The sequence below is a fragment of the Peromyscus leucopus genome, chromosome 9 (assembly GCF_004664715.2).
Source record: "Peromyscus leucopus breed LL Stock chromosome 9, UCI_PerLeu_2.1, whole genome shotgun sequence".
NCBI lineage: Eukaryota > Metazoa > Chordata > Mammalia > Rodentia > Cricetidae > Peromyscus > Peromyscus leucopus.
Genome location: NC_051070.1, coordinates 87,930,308 through 87,949,271, shown reverse-complemented (window position 1 = coordinate 87,949,271; position 18,964 = coordinate 87,930,308). Strand labels below are relative to the sequence as shown.

Genomic DNA, 18,964 nt, shown 5'->3' with positions numbered 1-18,964 from the left:
TCCTGTCTCCTTAGACTGTGGACACATAATTGTTGGTAGAATGTCGTTTCTTCTCATTGACTTGGCTTACTGTTTTAGAGTTTGCCTGTGTCCCTGGACCTTGAAAATTATCACACATCTTGGTTAAAGGGAACAGAATTGGGATTGGGTTGGGTCAGCCTGCCTTCATGTGAAGCCTAAGGGGAACTGAGGTCCAGTTTGTGTATTGTTCAGAATAATTATGCCCCAGCTGATGACTCTGGGAAATGGGAAATGGAAGGTATTCCTCACTCCCTGTAGCCATCTGTAAGTATGGCCATCTTTTTTGGCAATGAAAATAGGTTCAGGCCCTCATGCCAAAACCGGAAAAAGAAATTAGGGTAAGCCTAATGAAAATTAGGCACAGAGCCTTGGAAATTAGCATATTGACTACTTCTTTTGCGATAATAGTTTAAATCCCTGTTATGCTAATTTTGATCTCTGCAGAATCTATATAAAGCAGACAGATGTTCTAGTGGGTATCTTAGTGAGCAGCAGTCTGGAGAAGCAGGTGTGGGTGATTAGTGGAGTGGGTACAGGTGGCTCTAGTTAATATATGTGGGGTCAGTGCTACACACAGTATTTGCCAAAGGGATGTAGGCTATACTTTTGAAAACTACAATTTGATCTTAGTCATAGTGTCCTAGTCTATGTAAATGTATTCTTCAGATGAAAAACAAAATGATAAAATGGTTTAAGACATGCTCCTTGAAATTGGATGGTAATAGGAGCCAGAGTATTTATTGCTTTCCTAGAAATAGAAAGTATTCGGACATGTTTCTAAAGAGATCCGAAGGATTTCGGCATCTTTGGAAGGAGACTTCCAACCTAGCTTGGTGAGTTGCAACTTGAACTTGGTATTTCAAATTTTCTAGGCAGTGCTTCTTCCTTGGGTCAAGGAAAGGTTTCAAAAGTATCGCTCCTTTTATGCTACATCACTGCCCTTGTTTTGGAAGGGGAAATAATTAGTAATAATATTTGCTTGAGGAAGTATAAAATCATGTTCTCTAACATTTATTATTTATTCTAAATTGTAAGAAAATGTCTACTTCCCTGGCTCCCCTTACTGCCATTCGTACTCACTTTTGGAAATTTTATCCTATTAGATGCTTGGCATGGCATGGAAATGCTCTCTCAATAGAGCATAAAATACAGAGTAAATAAATCAAAATTGGAGTAGACCAGCAGAGGTGGAGCCAAGCTTTATGGCAGTCATTCAGACTGCCTTAGTAAAGGCTCTACAGGTCCATGTTCTGTATAGAAACTTGGTATTATTTTTTTAATCTTCATTTCTCTTCTGAAATAGTTAACTATTATTTAGCAGCTATGGTCAACATAATAGTGGTCACATATACATTTGTAGTATTTCTAGAATTAGGAGCAGAATCTGTACCTTTGGCTGCCCTAACAAGCCTGCCTTTGCTACTTGTCTTCAGTAAGCCAGTTAAAAGAGCAAAATTAATAGTGAAAAGCAGAAAATCAAGATTTTTTTTTTCAGTGTGGCCACAGAGGAAAAAGGCACAGAGATCTAGTGGTTCCCAGTTTCATCAATGTGGGTCCTAACAGGAGAGTCGGATTGTAATTGAAGGCAAGAAGTGTGAGTAAGCAGTCCTGGAGATGTGATTGCTCATTTGCCCTTATCTCTAGTCTCTCCTTTAGGGTCATCCAACTAATTGTAAATCTTTCCCCAGAGATGAGAACAGAAGATAAAAACAGGTGGGGCTATTTAGTAATAAGGGCCTCAATACCCATCCCTCAACAGAAGTCACTGTGTTCCTGGTTCTGTCCTGGCCAGTGCTTCATGTGGCAGAGTCTCTAGATTCTGCTCTAACTTTATCTAATCCAATCTGTTTGTTTGAGATAGGGTTTCTCTGGGTAGACCTAACTGCCCTGGAATTTGCTTTGTAGACCAGATTGGCCTTAAATATAGAGAGATCTGCCTTCCTCTGTCTTCAGTGAGCTGGGATTAAAGGCATGTGCCACCAACTTCTAATTTATCTTAACAGTGATGGCGATTAATCTTTGGACTCATTTGCTGTCTTAATTTTGTCTCCTTTTCTTTGCAATAGATCTGTACTCAGATGGTCCTGCTGCAGTTTAACTCCATCTGTTTGGGTCTTCTTGATTGCCTCTCCCAGGGGTAAAATTCAATGAGAGTGGAGACCCTAAGCCATTCTACACATCCTTTTCAGTCTGCCTTCTAAATTGGTTTAGAGTCTCAATTCCTGAGGGTGGAAATGTCACAGGAAATAACAGGGTTAAAGGTCATTGATGATGAACTGATCCCCATGGTCAGCCTTAAGCCTCGCCTCATATTTCCCTCATAACATTAGAAAGGTAAACAGCTCATTTACTTCTTCTTTGACTTAAATATACTATATAAAAATATGAGATACCAGGGATTTGTTGAGGCCCATTAATGGACAACTACTTCCTCATGATTAAAAGAAGAGGTCTGAGTTCAAACCTGTGGCCCTGGAGTTCAAACCTGTGGCTGAGGAGACATAACAGTCCTTTCTGCTTCAAAGATTAGAACAGCACATATTATCTTCTCCCTTAAGAGTTAATGCAGCTGGGCCTGTCAATCACCTTTCCAGAAGACATCATTCTTCTCCTCCTAATCTAAGTCACTTGAAGATTCACTAAGAAAATGGGAGGAATAATTATCCCTTTAATGAGAAAATATGCTTATATCCCAGATGCCTTTGCTGCACTGTAGCCTCCCCACTTTCCTGAGTTAGAGCTTCTCTCTCTCTCTCTCTCTCTCTCTCTCTCTCTCTCTCTCTCTCTCTCTCTCTCTCTCTCTCACACACACACACACACACACACACACACACACTTTTCTTTGGTTGCTGGCCCAGAGCCTAAGCATTCTTTCCCTGAAATTCTAGACTTTCTTTACTTTTTCTCTGATGATCCCAACTCTTTCTTGCATGAGCTGCTGTTAATCTCATCAGCCAAAAATAAGACATACTACCACAATTTAAAGTTAAATTTGAAGCAAGCTTTAATTAAACACTGGCCAGGTTGATATACTCTGGCCAGATCCATACCAAAGTTTCTAGGGAAATGACCCCAAGTCACAGTTTGCAGGGGCTTAAAAAGGCAACTCCCCCAATTCACTGTATTTCTCATCCAGTCCAATCAGGGGCAAGTATACATCCTGATGTATTTCCTGCCTATGTACCCTCCCACAAGTGATCGAGCACATGTGGTGTAATTTTGTCAAATAAAGTTGTTTAGGGGAGTGAAAACATATGGCTTGCTGTCTCCCATAAACAATAGCCTCCAGCATTTTATGAACTATCTGTCCTTGGGCAAGGGGCTTGCACATCAGAGGCATTTTTGTTTCATGGATCTCTTAAACATAATAATTAAAACTTAAAACAGAGGCCAGCCTGGACTACCAAGTGAGTCCCAGGAAAGGCGCAAAGCTACACAGAGAAACCCTGTCTCGAAAAACCAAAAAAAAAAACAAAAAAAAAACTTAAAACATAACTTTGGCTCTCACACTGTCTGTAGATCTCCATTGCCAAACATTCCTGTTTTCTTAGACCTTAACTTAAAAAGTCATGAGATTTTGTCTTCTTTGCTTCTTCCCTTCATCCCTGCAGCTGTGTTATAGCTTTCCTACTCCTATCCTGTTGTTTTTCTTGAAAATACTGATAACATCGTCCTGGATCATTGTCCTAAGGTTGTTTCTGAATCCTTTTATTAACAAGACTTAGAACCCAGAAAGGAGCTTTGAGTCAGGTTTTTAATGTCACCTCAGTTTCCCTAAATTAGAGAGAGAGAGAGAGAGAGAGAGAGAGAGAGAGAGAGAGAGAGAGAGAAATAGAAGGAAAAGTGAATTACTGCTATTATGATTTAGAACCCCCCCTCAACCATTTATCACCACTGCCCCCACTCCCAGCATGCTATGCTTGTGGCTGTCTTACAGCTTATAGAAAACTATCTCACAAAGCAAGATTTAGTTGTGAGAAAATTTAACATTCCTTTTCTGGAGAAGGACATTTCTAGATCTGGCAGAGTTTTTTGACCTCAGATGAATTCCTTTGTTAGGTGTAGAGGTGTAGGACAGGAGTGACTCATATCTTTTCTTTGGAGATCAGCATCAAGTTCCTGCATGCCTGAACACATTAATTTCAAAAGCAGGAGTAGGGGGAAAGGCACTAGACTAATAGCTCAAGGGAGAAGTACAATGTCTGCCCTTAGAATTAAAATGCTTTCTGGGGCTTTTAGCATGAGAGCATGGGCACCCCTCTCTACCCTGGCTATCTTTATCGGTACTGACTACTTCTAGGTACCTACCCAGGCTGGCAATGTGGCTCAGTTGATTAAGATGCTTGCTTCTAAGCCTAACGGCCGGAGCTCAGTCATCACTACCCACTTGGTATAAGACTCCAGCAAATTGTCATGGACTTCAACATGCAAGCTGTGGCATGTGTGCAACTCCGCCAATAATAATACAGAAATGAGTAAGTGTAACTTTTTACCAAGATAAGCCAGTCACAACAACACAGGCCAGGCCTATAGCAATGCTATCGTGTCTGGATTTCTGCTACGAGACAACAGGGGCTCAGGCTTTCAGTAAACACGTGGATGGACCACACATCTTAATACCTCTCATCTTCACCACAGGACTCTGGCAGTTGTTCAGCTGCTCTAGTCTCCTGATCACCTCAGAAAGAATAATATGGCAGACAAAGAAACCTTGTGCTGTGTAACTGACCTGCCTGGCAGGAAGGAAGACATGCTCCTGAGACACCTCAACCCCCAAAAATGGATGCCAAGAAATTAGGATTTCCCCAGGAATCTCATGCTAGGAGAAGGAAAGGCCCAGGCTCTGAGGCAGCTGGAAGAGAAGCTTTTCTCCTGCAGAATGACTTACACCTTGTTAGATGCCCTTGCTCCTGAGTGATATTGTAGAACGACAGCAGTGACTGCAGGGCCACACCATGACCTGCCTGCCTAGTTATGCTTTGTTAAACCTCACCTTCATGCTAGGCCACAACCAGTGAACATTTCTACTTTTCATTATTTTTTCGAGTCTCCCAATTGTCTTCTTATTGGTGACCTATTCTGGCTTGCTATGTCAGCCAGGGCACAGGGCCTGACCCTAACTGCGGGTAGGGGTGGGTGGGGTGGGGTGGGGAGCACCAGTCTTCATCTTTTGAATATCTCTGTCCCTCTGGGAAAGTTTCCTGCTCTAGCCTCATCATCATTCTTAGAACATTTTGTATAGGAATCACAGAATGTTGGCTTCTCATTCTTGCAAACACTTGAAAAGGAGCATTTAATACTTGGCATTTTTAACTGGTATGGAGGATGTTCATCCAAAATCTATTTGCGTTGGCTGGCAAAGTGGATTTTCTGGGTAATGAACTTTAACTTTGTTACCTGCTCATGTCTGTGAGATAGCAGAAGAATGAGACAGAGTCAGGAGCACAGACTGCTGTGCAAGCAGCTTGGCATTAAAGACTTCATCATCTTTGTGAGGGATTTAGCGCCTCCAGGACCTACTGCTTTGTACTGTAAAATGTAATAATGAAGTGTTCTGAGTCAAGGGTAGGCTCCTTCCTCTGTGTTGGCAAGCTTCAGATTGCCAAGCACCACAGGAAGCCCAAGCATTGGGTAATTGAGAGGGAAGCTCAAGACACATTACTCTCAGCCTGTGGAAGTACTCATAACTCCACTTATTAATTGCTGCACCTAAGATCTGTGCTTTCTTCAGAGGATCTTAAAAGAAGGTGACATCAGCAGTGAGCCAGCCAGGTGTTTTCAAGTAGAATGTAACATTCTCTCAAGTGTTGCTTTCATTAGTGGGTCCCCTATGTGGAAAACGTTTCCCCAGCTAGTGTTTCTGACTCTCAGCAGTAATTAAAGATGAATGGTGGTGAAATTTCGGGAGTCATCCAGAGTCAGTTTCTGGTTCTCCCTTAAGTAGCTCCTGAAACCTGTTCTGTGTGTTCCCTCTGCTTATGTTGCCCTTAAGGGAGGTCTGAAGACCGTATAGTCAAATGTTAGTGCAGCCAGTGATGAGAGTATGACTTGCTGGCTTTGCCAGCCTGGCTACATTTCTCTCTCTCTCTCCCTAACTAGCTGGGTGCCTGCGGCCAAGTCCCCAAACATTTCCAGGCCTTGTTAGGAAGATTTGATAAGATGATGCCAAATGATACTAGCTGAGTATCTTGCATGGGCATTCTTTAGCAGGCATTAACTCATATTTGTTCTATACCTCATGCATGTGGCTTCATAGGTGAGCCAGTTGGCTTGTGATTGTGTTATCTGTTTGGACATCATGTGAACTTATATAAATCAGTAACCCTGAAAAATTCAGAATATTGAAAACCTGTGGTGATATTCTGTGCTGTTTCTACTGGAAAAAAGCGATGGGGCATGGTTCTAATAAAGCACATTTAAACGAACTTTGTATAGAGACATTTTACTAGCATGGGAGGGGAGTGTAGCTCGGGTGGTTGCGTGATTGTATCATATGTACCAGGCCCTGGCTTGAATCCCAGCACTGTCTGAACCAAATGTGGTGATACAGGTTTGCAGTCTCAACATTGGGAATGTGGTAGCAAGAGGATTAGAGGCCAGTGTTATCAATCCGTGGACAGCTTGTGTAAAAGACCCTGTCTCCAAAACAAAACAAAACAAAAAAGAACAAAAATCATTGGAAATACCTATGACTTTTAAGAGGTAGTTTTGAATTTAAATTTACAATACAAGTAGAAATTTATGCTCTTCCACATAATATTGTTGATTTTTATCATTGCTAAGTTTTGCTTTTTAAAAGGTGTTTTGTATTGTCATATTGTTAATTTAACTTTATAGGTCTTTTTAGAGGCCTAATTGTCGAAGTCTTTTCCTTGGAGTGTTACATACAAAAAAAATGTGAGATGAAATTATGTGACATCTACAAGCTGCTTTCACATAATATAGGACAAAGAAGGTAAGAATAGCTAAAGCAAGTCTGACTTTGAATTACATGACTGGTTATTTATTGTAGAGTGATGAGTATATCAAGACTGACTTTATTTATCTGTTTCTGTGTGCGTTTGAAACATAATACAGTTTAAAAACTGACAAACTCAGCAAGAGAGTTTTGAAGTTCCTCATTTTTAGCTATAGATAAGCTTTATAGTGAACTCTGTATTACTGTAACTAGCTAGCCAAGACTGGGTCCATGCTCTAATGGCTAATAGTAGAGTATGTGCTCCAAATTGACTCAAAATATGTGAATAGATCCAAATTCATTGGTGAGAGGCTGCTCCCTCAAAAGTTAAAAAATGCTTAAGATTTCTTTTGGAGTAAGGAAAGCATTTTGACTTTTGTTTAGTGCAAGCACATCTTTGAAGTCAAAAGGGGATTATATGAGAAATTGTTGATTTACTATCCTCTGGAATATTCCTTTAAATAATTAATGGAGGAGACATCAGAACTTGCTCCTTTCTAACCTATAGATTTTTAGTCATCAGTAGAGGAACGCATCGTACACGGAGCTTTCTTTGCCTAACCTGTCAGGCCCCTTTGGATATACTCCAATTTGCTGATGGATCCTAAACTGACTAATGTTTGGTGTTACATAGCTTTGGGGACTTGTCCAAGAGATTATGACTGTCTGCACCATGAGATATAGGCTCCATGTCCTTGGAGCCCTGACTCTCTGTGACCCATCATTTTATGATTGGATTATGGTTTTTGTGTGTGAAAAAATAAACAAAATGCATCTGACCTGGCTCCATCTTTTTCATCTTTTAATTAAAAATAGAACTTGTTGAAAATACCAGCTGTTGAATAACCCATTTATGCACTTTCTCATGTTAATTATTTTGCAAATATTTGTGTACCTTCTATCACGCATGAGAAATCATGTGTTCTCCAGTTCCTATTAAGCATTGACAGCATCCATTAGTTTATAGAGACAGGGGCTATGAGGAGGCTGTTTGATAATCAGTGCTCAGAAATGTCCTATACTCTGCCGGGTCATAATGATCAATAAAACCTTTGATAAATAGCCAGCCATACGGAAGCCATTTTGGAATTAGTATGTCTTGATCAGTAGACTCCTGGGTTTGCAGAGAATTTCGAGATCTTTGGTTCTGAGGATTTGTACATTTTAAATATTTATTTATACCCTTTCCCTTTCCTAGCCTGCCTCACTCTTGGATTTTTTTTTCAGCACTTATTTATTTACCACAGTATCTTAAAACAATGGGCATGGCAATCTTCTCCTAGGACACTATGGACACTGAGAATAAAAAATATTTGCAAATGCTTTTATGCAGTGATGCATCACATTGTAACTTTGATGTCAGTTGTGGGACAAAGTCATATTTCCTTTCTTCCTTGGAGAATCAATAATGTGGTCATACTTGCAGAGACAGGCATGTCTGAACCTCGGGCAGGCAGTACATTATTTTAAAATCTCTTTTTTCCCAAAGGTCCCTCAAGTCTAGTCCTCTTTGACAGTTTCATTGTGAATGTTCTATAGTCTTGCTGTCCTGGGTTATCTTAGGAAAGTTCCTTGGAAAACAATATAATTAATACAGTGCCTTTTACTGGATCCCATCTGTAACTCTCCAAACAATAGTTATATTGCTTTGTTCTTCAATAGCACACTCCTTGGTATGTGGCTTCGATTTGATATTCAGTGTGGTGAGATGTCCTCTGTGTCATTGGGAATTTTCAGTGTCTGTTACGAATAGTTTCTTTACACCTTCAGCATACTCTCTTATTTCATATATTTTCTTCTTTTATCCATACCAAAAACAAAATAGAATGCTCCCTGTAAAAAGAAATTGCAACACAACTGAATAGGTGTGTGATATAATAGGGGAAAACCCTGACACATGGTGCTAGGAATGTGATACCTGACTCATAAAAAGAGATGGTTTAATACATCCTCATTTCTGCTGTCAAAGCTAGCACCACCACCATCACCATCATGATAACCACCATTTTCCTCATTAGTCATTCAAGAATTTGAGCCAGATTAAGTCTAATTTTTTTGTTTACGAAGGGAATTTTCTTTGCTGTAGGAGCCACTAGTGTGAAGATTATTAAAACCTAACCAAGCCTGCTTTCAGTACACAGGGAGATTTTCATTTGTTCTACTTCCTTATGCTTGAGTGCACAGAGACTTATATTACCTATAAACTGTATGGCCATGGCAGGTTTTTTGCTATCTGTTCTTATATCTTAAATTAACTCATTTCTATAAATCTATACCTTGCCTCGTGGCTCATGGCTTACCAGTATCTTACAACATGCTTCTCCTCGTGGCAGCTGGCAGCATCTCTCTGTCTCAGCCCTCGTGTTCCCAGAATTCTCCTCTCTCTTTGTCCTGCCTATACTTCCTGCCTGGCTACTGGCCAATCAGCATTTTATTTATCAATCAATTAATCATAGCAACATATATTCACAGCATACAGGACATCCCATAGCACTTCCCCTTTTCTGTTTTTTTAAAAGGGAAGATTTTAACTTTAACATAGTAAAATTACATATAACAAAACAATTATCAAGCAAAAATTACAGTTACAATATCTAGTCTATTTATAATATCTAGTCTATTTGTATTTGGCAAAATTAAAGAAGATATTCTATCTATCCTATATTTGTGAGTATAAGATTTTATATCTAACTTACCTTTTATCATAACTAAGGAAATTTAACTATCTAGTCTTCAACTACATCAAAGACCTTAGAAGGATATACTATTACTTGAGAAATGGGAGAAGGATGTAAGCAACTTTTGGGAGTAGACAAAGACAGCTGGCAGCCTGGATAGTCATCCAAAGTTCCTTTGTAAAGTTGGGGCATCCATTAATCTTTAGCCCACAAGCCTAGAGTCACTCAGTCACTTTTCTCTGTGTCCTATAGAATGTTTGGCAGGAACCTGAAGGACCATTTTGTCAAGCAAAGTTCAGTGGTCACCTTCTTATGGGTCCTGCATGTCCAGTCGATCAAGTAGTCCAAGTAAGAACAGTTTCTTGCCCAAATGGCTATTTTCGCCAAGAAGATAAACTCCATGTAGACTGTCTTCGATGCCCATCCTCTTCTTTGAAGTAAATCAGTGCTGCTAGGAGCAGACATGTCTCACTGTCCAGAAAGTCTAAATTTTTAAAACATTTTAAATGCCATATTTTGTAGGTCTTTGATGTGTTTGAAGATTACCTGCCTAACTGAATTATATCTATGTATAACTAGAAAACTTAATATGACTATGAGCTTCACTATCATAGATGACTAATTATTAATCTGTATTTTTTACATTATCCATTACAATCTAAATGAGTTACATAAACATAATATCTCAAACAAGAGTAGAAATATATAATAGCATAACTAAATTAATTAGAAATATATATGTGTATATATACAGTGTAACAAAATTAAGTTTAAACTTGTATCAATAAACTAAAATCCATAGCAATGTAAAACATTTCTAAACAAGTTGTTACTCTTTAAAAGTAGGTTCATTAACCTACCCTTTCATTCTATTATATCTATATCATATCCCCTTTTCTTCTTTAGAAAGAGATCACATTTATAATCAACCTGCTTTAAATAAAAATATTGGTTTTGCTCTGTCCCACACCAGAAGGCTCTTCTGATATGGGACAGAAAAATCTCTCAATCTTTTTTTTTTTTTTTTTTAAGCGATATGCTTGGGTTTAGAGAAGGAGTGAGCCAATTCCATCTCCAAAGCCAGCTTGATATATTTGGGAATTTGAGTGTAGCTTCTCATACTACTTCCTGCTGGATGAGGGTGCTGTATCTTATGGGGACACAAAGAAAATTTAGGCTTATGGGGTAGTCCATGAGGCTGTATTGTCTGAGCCAATTGCCTTGAAACTGTTCTGGGTATTGGATCATTTGGGCCATGGTGTCATCAGAGACCTTTCAGGGGGTCTTGCCTGGATCCAACCTGATGTATCTTAATCTGGAACAAATCCATAGCCTCTTGCTTTCTGTGGAAACAAAAGCAGAGCCTCCTTTCCAAAGCAACATATCTTTAGATCCAAATTTTGAAGTCAAGTTACATTTAAAATATACATATTGGCTTAACTCAACAGCTTTTACAATCAAATGTCTATCTGCAGTTAAAATTCCCAAAGAGAACACAATCCAGATTCTCTGTGTAATATCCATCTTTACGTGGCTTTTTTTGTTTTTTTTTGTTTTTTTTTTGTTTTTCGAGACAGGGTTTCTCTGTGTAGCTTTGCGCCTTTCCTGGAACTCACTTGGTAGTCCAGGCTGGCCTCGAACTCACAGAGATCCATGGCTTATTTTTTATACTACCTTTACTGTCTTTTTAAAGACTTTATTTTTAAAAACTGTCGGTTTTTATATAACTGTGTATATTTTTTTCTTTGAAGCCTACGTACATTTTTACACACATTGTAAACCGTTTAGAGGTTTAGCCCATCTGAATCTGCCTTATTGTGAATCTATTGCTTTAAACTGCAGCATTCTAAGACTGAAATGGCAGCTGTTGCTGCTGGCCCTGCCCACCTCAGCTTCCCAACATGGTGGTGTTATGTTTACTGGCAGCTCTGGGAACCATGCTCCCACAGACTCTGGGAAGCAGTGGGTCTATGATTCCATCCAACAGCATGTAGCCCAGAAACCTCTTTTTTTTTTTTTTTGTAAACTAGCAAAAACTATATCCAACACACAGCAGAGTGCACAGATTGGAGACACCTCTATGTAACATAGAATAGGTCAAGCCGCACGCCACAAACCTGCCATAGAGTAGCTCAAACCCGCAGGCTGCCGCTAACTTGAGAGAGACAACTAGGAAGCTGTTTTTTAGCTCCGTTTTAGAATATTTTTTCTCAGGAAACTCTTGCCAACCCATTGGGTGCCATTTGTAACTGGAGTATTCCCGTGTCCACCCAGCTCTTGCAGCTGCTCAGACCCAACCAAGTAAACACACGGAGACTTATATATATTACTTATAAACTGTATGGACATGGCAGGCTTTTTGCTATCTGTTCTTATATCTTAAATTAACTCATTTCTATAATCCTATACGTTGCCACATGGCTCGTGGCTTACCAGTATCTTACATCACGCTTCTCCTCCTGGTGGCTGGCAGCGTCTCTCTGTCTCAGCCCTCCTGTTCCCAGAATTCTCCTCTCTCTTGTCCTGCCTATACTTCCTGCCTGGCTACTGGCAAATCAATGTTTTATTTTTCAATCAATCATAACAACATATATTCACAGCATACAGGACATCCCACAGCACTCCGGTCATTCTGGGTTCCCACTCTTGTAACTGTGTCTCATGTCTTTTTCTGTGAGTTGAGATCTTGAGACTTTCTTGTTGGGAAGATGAAGTTAGATGGTAAAGCCAGTAGCTCAGTCAGTGAAGAGCACACTGTGAGCTCTCAGCATATTGATGCTGGAACTTCTACTGTTGCTCTTTCTAACTTTTGTTCTTACTCTTTATTACTTGTTCATATCCTCGTTACTGTTAATTTTGTACCACGAAGACCAGTTAACGGCCTGTAATGCAACAAAGACGCCCCATGCTTCCCTATGCTTTCATTTTGTGCTTTCTGGTGTGGGAAGACAGAAACCAAATCCCTCAAAAACAATTCACCTTTCACTTCTTGTAACTGGGATGTGACAGTGTTGCTCTCTAACCTTGTTAGACCAGTTTAAATTCTGGGTTGATCATTAAATCAAACCGTGAGCTTCCTGCTCTTTAAGATATGAATGTGCATACACTCTACTTGATTTCTGAGGCATTCTATGCAAACCGGCTACGTACATCTATATTTAGAATGAAATACCTCAAATAGAAAATTAATCATATGCAATTCTCAGTAGTTTAGGTCTAAAATGCAAACATTTATTTGAACCGTGTTAGCAGTAAGTCCACTGGACTGTATGGCAATCTCTAGTAATGGCTACTTGCTCTGGCCAGTGTGCTGCCTGCTAGGATGGTTTGCACTCGGTATGCAGAGGTGAGTACTACTGATGGTAAGGAACAGTTTTTTGGAAATCCAGTTACAATCAGAAACCCAGTGACAAATTTAAACACCGAGATTTCCTCCATGCTTATCTCTTCGAAGAAAAGCATCAGGTAATGAAGAAAATAAATGAACCATTACCTCAATCTTATTAGCCCTCATTTTATACAGGTACCTAATTTTATATTTTTGTTGTACTTGAGGATATGTATAAACACATTCCTAACGTAAGACCCTGTATCAGAAACAAAATAAAACAAAAATTCTGATTAATGAAAGTACATTCAAGGAACCAAAAACAGCTGGTAGTGGTGGTGGTGCACACCTTTAATCCCAGCCCTCAGGAAGCAGAGACAAGCAGATCTCTGTGAGCTAGAGGCCACCCTGATCTACAAAGCAAGTTCCAGGAGAGAGAAACCTTGTATCAAAAAAACAAAAAAAGTAACCAAAAACAGTAATAACAACAGTAACAATACACACACACACACACACACACACACACACACACACACACACACAAAACAACAACAACAACAAAAAAAAAACAAAAACAAAACAAAGAAATCCCTGAACAATTTTTTTTGTAGCAACTCCCAGGCTATGGCAAGATGAAGCTGAATATCTCCTTCCCAGGCACGAGCAGTCAGAAACTCATTGAAGTGGCTGATAGTCACAAACTTCTTACTTCCTATAGAAGCATTAGGCCACAGAAGTAGCTGCTGATGCTCTGGGTGAACAGTGGAAGTGTTAAGTGGTCCTAATAAGTGGGGGAATAACAAACAAGGTTATCCCATGAGGAAGGGTGTCTTGACTCATGGCAGTGTGCCTGCTGTTTAGTAAGGGACATTATTGATATATAGAACAAGGAGAACTGAAGAAAGGAAGCATATTTCTGTTCAGAGATTCATTGTAGATGTCAATCTGAGTGTTCTTGACTAGGTTATTATAAACAAAGGAGAGAGGGATATTCCTGGACTGACAGACACAACTGTGCCTTAGAAGTTGGGCCCCAAAGCTTTCAGAATCTGATACCTTTTGGAATCAATCTCTCTAAAGAGATGATGTCCACCAACGTGTTGTCAGAAAGTATTTAAACAATGAAGGTAAGAAGCCCATAACCAAAGCACCCAAGACTCAGCTTCTTGTTGCCCCATGTGTCCTCCAACACAAATGCCCATAAATTGCTCTGAGCAAACAACATACTAAAAAAACAGAGGAGGCTGCAGAATATGTTAAACTTTGGCCTAGAGAATGAAGGAAGCCAAAGAAAAAACCAGGAACAGATTGCCAAGAGACATAGGCTGTCCTTGTTAAGTCTGAGTCCAGTAAACATATGTCTTTAAGAGTAACAAATAAGTGATCAGACCAGAGAAAAATATGGAACATATTCTAAAATCTTCAAATTTTAAAATTGTTTCTTCTATGGCCAACTTTTTAATTGCCTGTGGTAATAGTTACTTTTCTATTGCCAAGACACAACCTTGATCAAGGTAACTTGAAAGAAAACATGTAACGGTTTCAGAGAGTTACAGTCCATGGTGGGGGGGAAGGCATGGCCACAGGAGTAGCTGAGGCCTCACAATGTCTTCTCAGGCAGGAGGAAGAGAGAGTAAACCAGGAGTGGCATGAGTCTTTTAACACGTCAAAGCCCACCCTCAGTACATACTTTTCCCAACAATGTCACACCTCCTAATCCTTCTCAAACAGTTCCATCAGCTGGCAATGATGTAGAATATGTGTTGCTCTGATTGGTTAATAAATAAAGCCATTTGGCCTATGGCAAGGCAGCTTAGAGGCAGGCAGGAAATACAAGCTGATAGACAAGAAGACGATGAGAGGAGAGGAGAGGAGAGGAGAGGAGAGGAGAGGAGAGGAGAGGAGAGGAGAGGAGAGGAGAGGAGAGGAGAGGAGAGGAGAGGAGAGGAGAGGAGAGGAGAGGAGAGAGACTACTGGCCGGGAGAAGCAAGATGTAAAAATACTGGTAAAGTCATGGCCAAGTGGCAACTTATAGATTAATAGAAATGGGCCTTATAATTTACAATTAATATTCAGCCTCTGAATGATTATTTTATAAGTGGCTGAGGGACCGAGGGGCCAGGTGGGACTGGACAAATGGAAGACTGCAGGGCCAGGAAGGCCGGGGAAAGCTTTCAACTACACTGGAGCCCATCAGTAGTCTGAGTATGCTTATTATTCAGGGGCTGAGGCAGGGGGATATAAGCTCAAGGCCAACCTGGACTCCATAGTAAGACACTGGCTAGGAACAGAGGGAGAGAGACAAGGGAGAGAGAAAGAAAGAAAGAAAGAAAGGCAGGGAGGGAGTAAGGGAGGAAGGAAGGAAGAAAAAAAGAAAAAGAGAGAGAAAGGAAGAAGGGAAGAAAAAGAGAAAGGGTGAGAGGAAATACAAGGGGGGCGATAGCAAAGAGACAGGCAGAATCACACCCTTTTTGTTCTGAGAATGACTTGTCAGGAGTCACTCTTCTCCATGGCTTAGATAAGATGCCATATTCTGCACATATACTTCTTCAGTCCAGAATTAGACCTTCCACATTACCTGCATTGTAAATAATCATGTGGACTATTTGTACCCATTGACCAATTATCTGTCCATACTTAAATTTCTTGGACTTTCCTTGGACTTTTCTATCTCCCTCTGAAACTTTGGCCTAAGCACCTGGATACAGAACAGCCTTTCTTTAGAAAAACCCTTCCTAAAATTAGCTAATCCCAGCGTAAGTTAGGCTACTTGTTCATTACACTTTTCCATACCAATTGTTTTTAGTCTTGTCTGTTTCTCTCTAGAAAAGAATTTTTTTTTCCATCTGACCTTGGAGACATGTATAAATCTCAAAGACAGAGCTGTCTGCAGAATGACAATAGTCTCTTTCCCCTTACTGCAGTCACTGTTTCAAATAACATCTCTCTTTCTCTTTCTCTTTTTTTTTTTTTTTTTTTTTTTTTTTTTTTTTTTTTTGGTTTTTTTGAGACAGGGTTTCTCTGTGTAGCTTTGCGCCTTTCCTGGGACTCACTTGGTAGACCAGGCTGGCCTTGAACTCACAGAGATCCGCCTGGCTCTGCCCTCCCGAGTGCTGGGATTAAAGGCGTGTGCCACCACCGCCCGGCCAACATCTCTCTTAAGTACTGATTTATAGTTACTTGACATTTGCATTTCTTCCCCTTAAGTTTGGAACCATTGCCTGGTTTCGGTGTTTGAAGTGTCTTCATGCTAACATAAGCAGAGCTTCTTGTGCTGTAGGCTCTCTCTTTAGTGATGTGGACACCTTAGTTGTCTTCTGTTTTGTTTATATTTGATGTCCCATGACAATTACTTTCAAGTATATTACCCCTTCATAAACAGGAGACATGGAGTTTGGAGAATTCTTTGACTGATTTTGTAGCCTCACTGCATGAAGTCTTTGATGTCACGGTTCATCCTGAAGGCAGTGGCGGTAGTGACAGTTCTGCCAGGGAGTTGGCTGTGCACCAGTTCCTGTGCTGGATTCTTCCTCTCTCTGTCTTACTGCCTCTGTCTCTCCCCCTCCCCACTTCCCTGACACAGGGTTTCTCTGTGTAGCCCTGGCTGTCCTGGAAATCGCTCTGTAGACCAGGCTGGCCTCAAACTCACAGAGATCCTCCTGTATTGCCACCTGAGTGCTGGGATTAAAGGCCTGTGCCACCACCACCCAACTGTGTCTTTTCTCTATAATGCTTACCACAGAGCCTGAGATGAGTACCATTAATAGACACCTTGGTTCTGTTTTCCTGTTCACTTCCCTTTTTGATTTCCACTAAAGGGATATGAGGTCCGAGTAGGTTAAGCAATGGAGCACATTCATGAAGACTGCATTTATAAGTGGCCACACCACTAGTACTGTTCCCCTTGGGATTTCCCTTAAATATTCTGGATTATAGCTTCTCCAGATATTCTGTGGCTGCTTAGAGTGATTAATGGAAAATGGGACCTTCAGTTGGCCTTTGCTGGAGTGGTTAATGCAGGTCTTCTGGCAAAGATGGAGCTTGAGTTTTAAAGGAATATTCACAGCATTAAATCCATCTCTTCTACTTCAGTTGAGCTTAATAATTACTATTAATATGATTATATAAATATCTATTAGTAAGAAAAAGAATGTTTTTAGACCTGCAGTAGGTATTGTTTTATCTAAGAAAAAATATTTAAGTAACTGAGTTGCTTATCCACCCCATCTTGACCTTTTAGTTCATACCTGTACAGCAGAATTTTCTCACTGAATATATGTAATGTAAAAGTTGTGAACAATGGGTTAAAAGTCTCTGTCCCACTGCCTGGCAAAAGTGATTACTCAGTAGGTACTGTAGCTATTGTTGATGTTATTGTTAGCCTTCGTTTCTCTTAAGATCTGTTTATATCAAAGAAGCATAAATATATTTTTTTTCTTTCAGTGAGTCAAGTTCTAGAATGTTATCAGTGGCAGACGATTCAGCCTGGCTCATTACAATTATCAGTTGTGTATGTTACTGAAATGGCATTCTTTAAAACAGAATTGGATTCTGTTTAGAGCAAAGGACATGTGAGATTGAGGCTCCTGTGTCTTAGTTTTTTAGGATATAGTTAATGATTTCCTTGTCTGATCATTAATACATGCAAAAATTGAAATATAAAAATCAACATTATGGAACTTCCAGAGTTCTCCAAATCTGGTCATTAATTTGGCCATAAAACTGATGGATGCATCAGCATGACTGGTGTTTTTATTACATGCGAGTGTGACAGAAGCCTGTGGGGGCTCTGTCTATTCTGTGACTGTATTCAGTTGACTTAAGATTCAGGGCTTAGTTTTTTCATTAATTTTGAAATTCTCAAATTATTATAATGTGAATATGTGTTCATTTTCCTTTGGATGGAAAAAGTAAGCTTAACGAGGGAAGCTATTTTAGCTCAGTATGCCAGAAGAAAATTGAACCTTTGGTGTGGGCTCCGTCAGTGTTGACCCTCTTTGCCCTCTGTCTGCCTCATCTACTTCATCTCCCTTGATTGCTGGGTGAAGAGACGCAGTCACTGTCCTGATTCTGTCACTGCCGCTGTTAGGAAGAAAAATGTGTCTGAATTTATGGAGATATCTTTTTCCAATTGTGAGTATAAGGTTGTGAAAATTGTCTCCCCAAATCATGTCTCTGTCTCTGATATGTCTCCCAGCGTTATCTACAGTTCTCTGTGAGGTTAGATTTTCATGTGAAACTCAACAGTTGTGAAAGAAAATCCTTCCCACCAAACCACCACAAGTGGCATTTCTTCCATCAGTGATGGGCGTGTCCCTGTCACAGGCCTTGAGTCATGCAGCAGACTCTCCACTCTATTATCTGCCCAGCTACTATTCATTTTCTTTCCATAACATTTCTCACTTTCTCCTGTTGCATTCTCACTTCCATATCCCAGGTTCAGATTCCTGTGATGTGCATTCACTCCCTGCTCCCTCCTCCTCTTCTGGATATTTTAATAGGTTCCTAATTGATTGCCCCTCCTTTAGCTCCCCTAAGCCCTTTAGTTAATCTTGGAACAGTGCTCATACAAATTAAGAGCTTTAATTACTGTTTGATTTGAATTGAATATTATCGAAGAAACCAGCTACCTGTGTGCAGATGGATGTTTTAGTGTTAGTGCGTATCTTCAGAGCAACACCTGGGGAGCAAAGAGAAGTGCCACTTTGAAGTCCATGTGCCACCTCCTTCTGTCTCCTTTGCATCGTTTCCTACACCTCACGTTGGTTTGTAATTAATGTAATACTTTTTCTTTTCAAACTTTTTTTTTTTAAAGAAAGGGATCAACTATGGGAAGTACATCTTATGAATATTAAAAGTATCCATTTTTTGTAAAATGAACAGAATAAGAAACATTTCTATTATATGATGTGAACAGAGATAAATGTTGGGTTGTCGGAAAAATTAAATGAATAACAGTATTTGAGGCATTTATTTTTC

At 39.9% G+C, this 18,964-nt stretch overlaps 1 protein-coding gene and 1 pseudogene across 4 annotated transcripts in view; both read left to right on the top strand.

Moving 5' to 3' along the window:
- Nucleotides 1-18,964, top strand: part of Fhit (fragile histidine triad diadenosine triphosphatase) — a 1,516,285-nt gene that overhangs the window by 743,831 nt on the left and 753,490 nt on the right. The window lies entirely within an intron of this gene.
- On the top strand, nt 13,533-14,714 carry LOC119088563 (annotated as a pseudogene).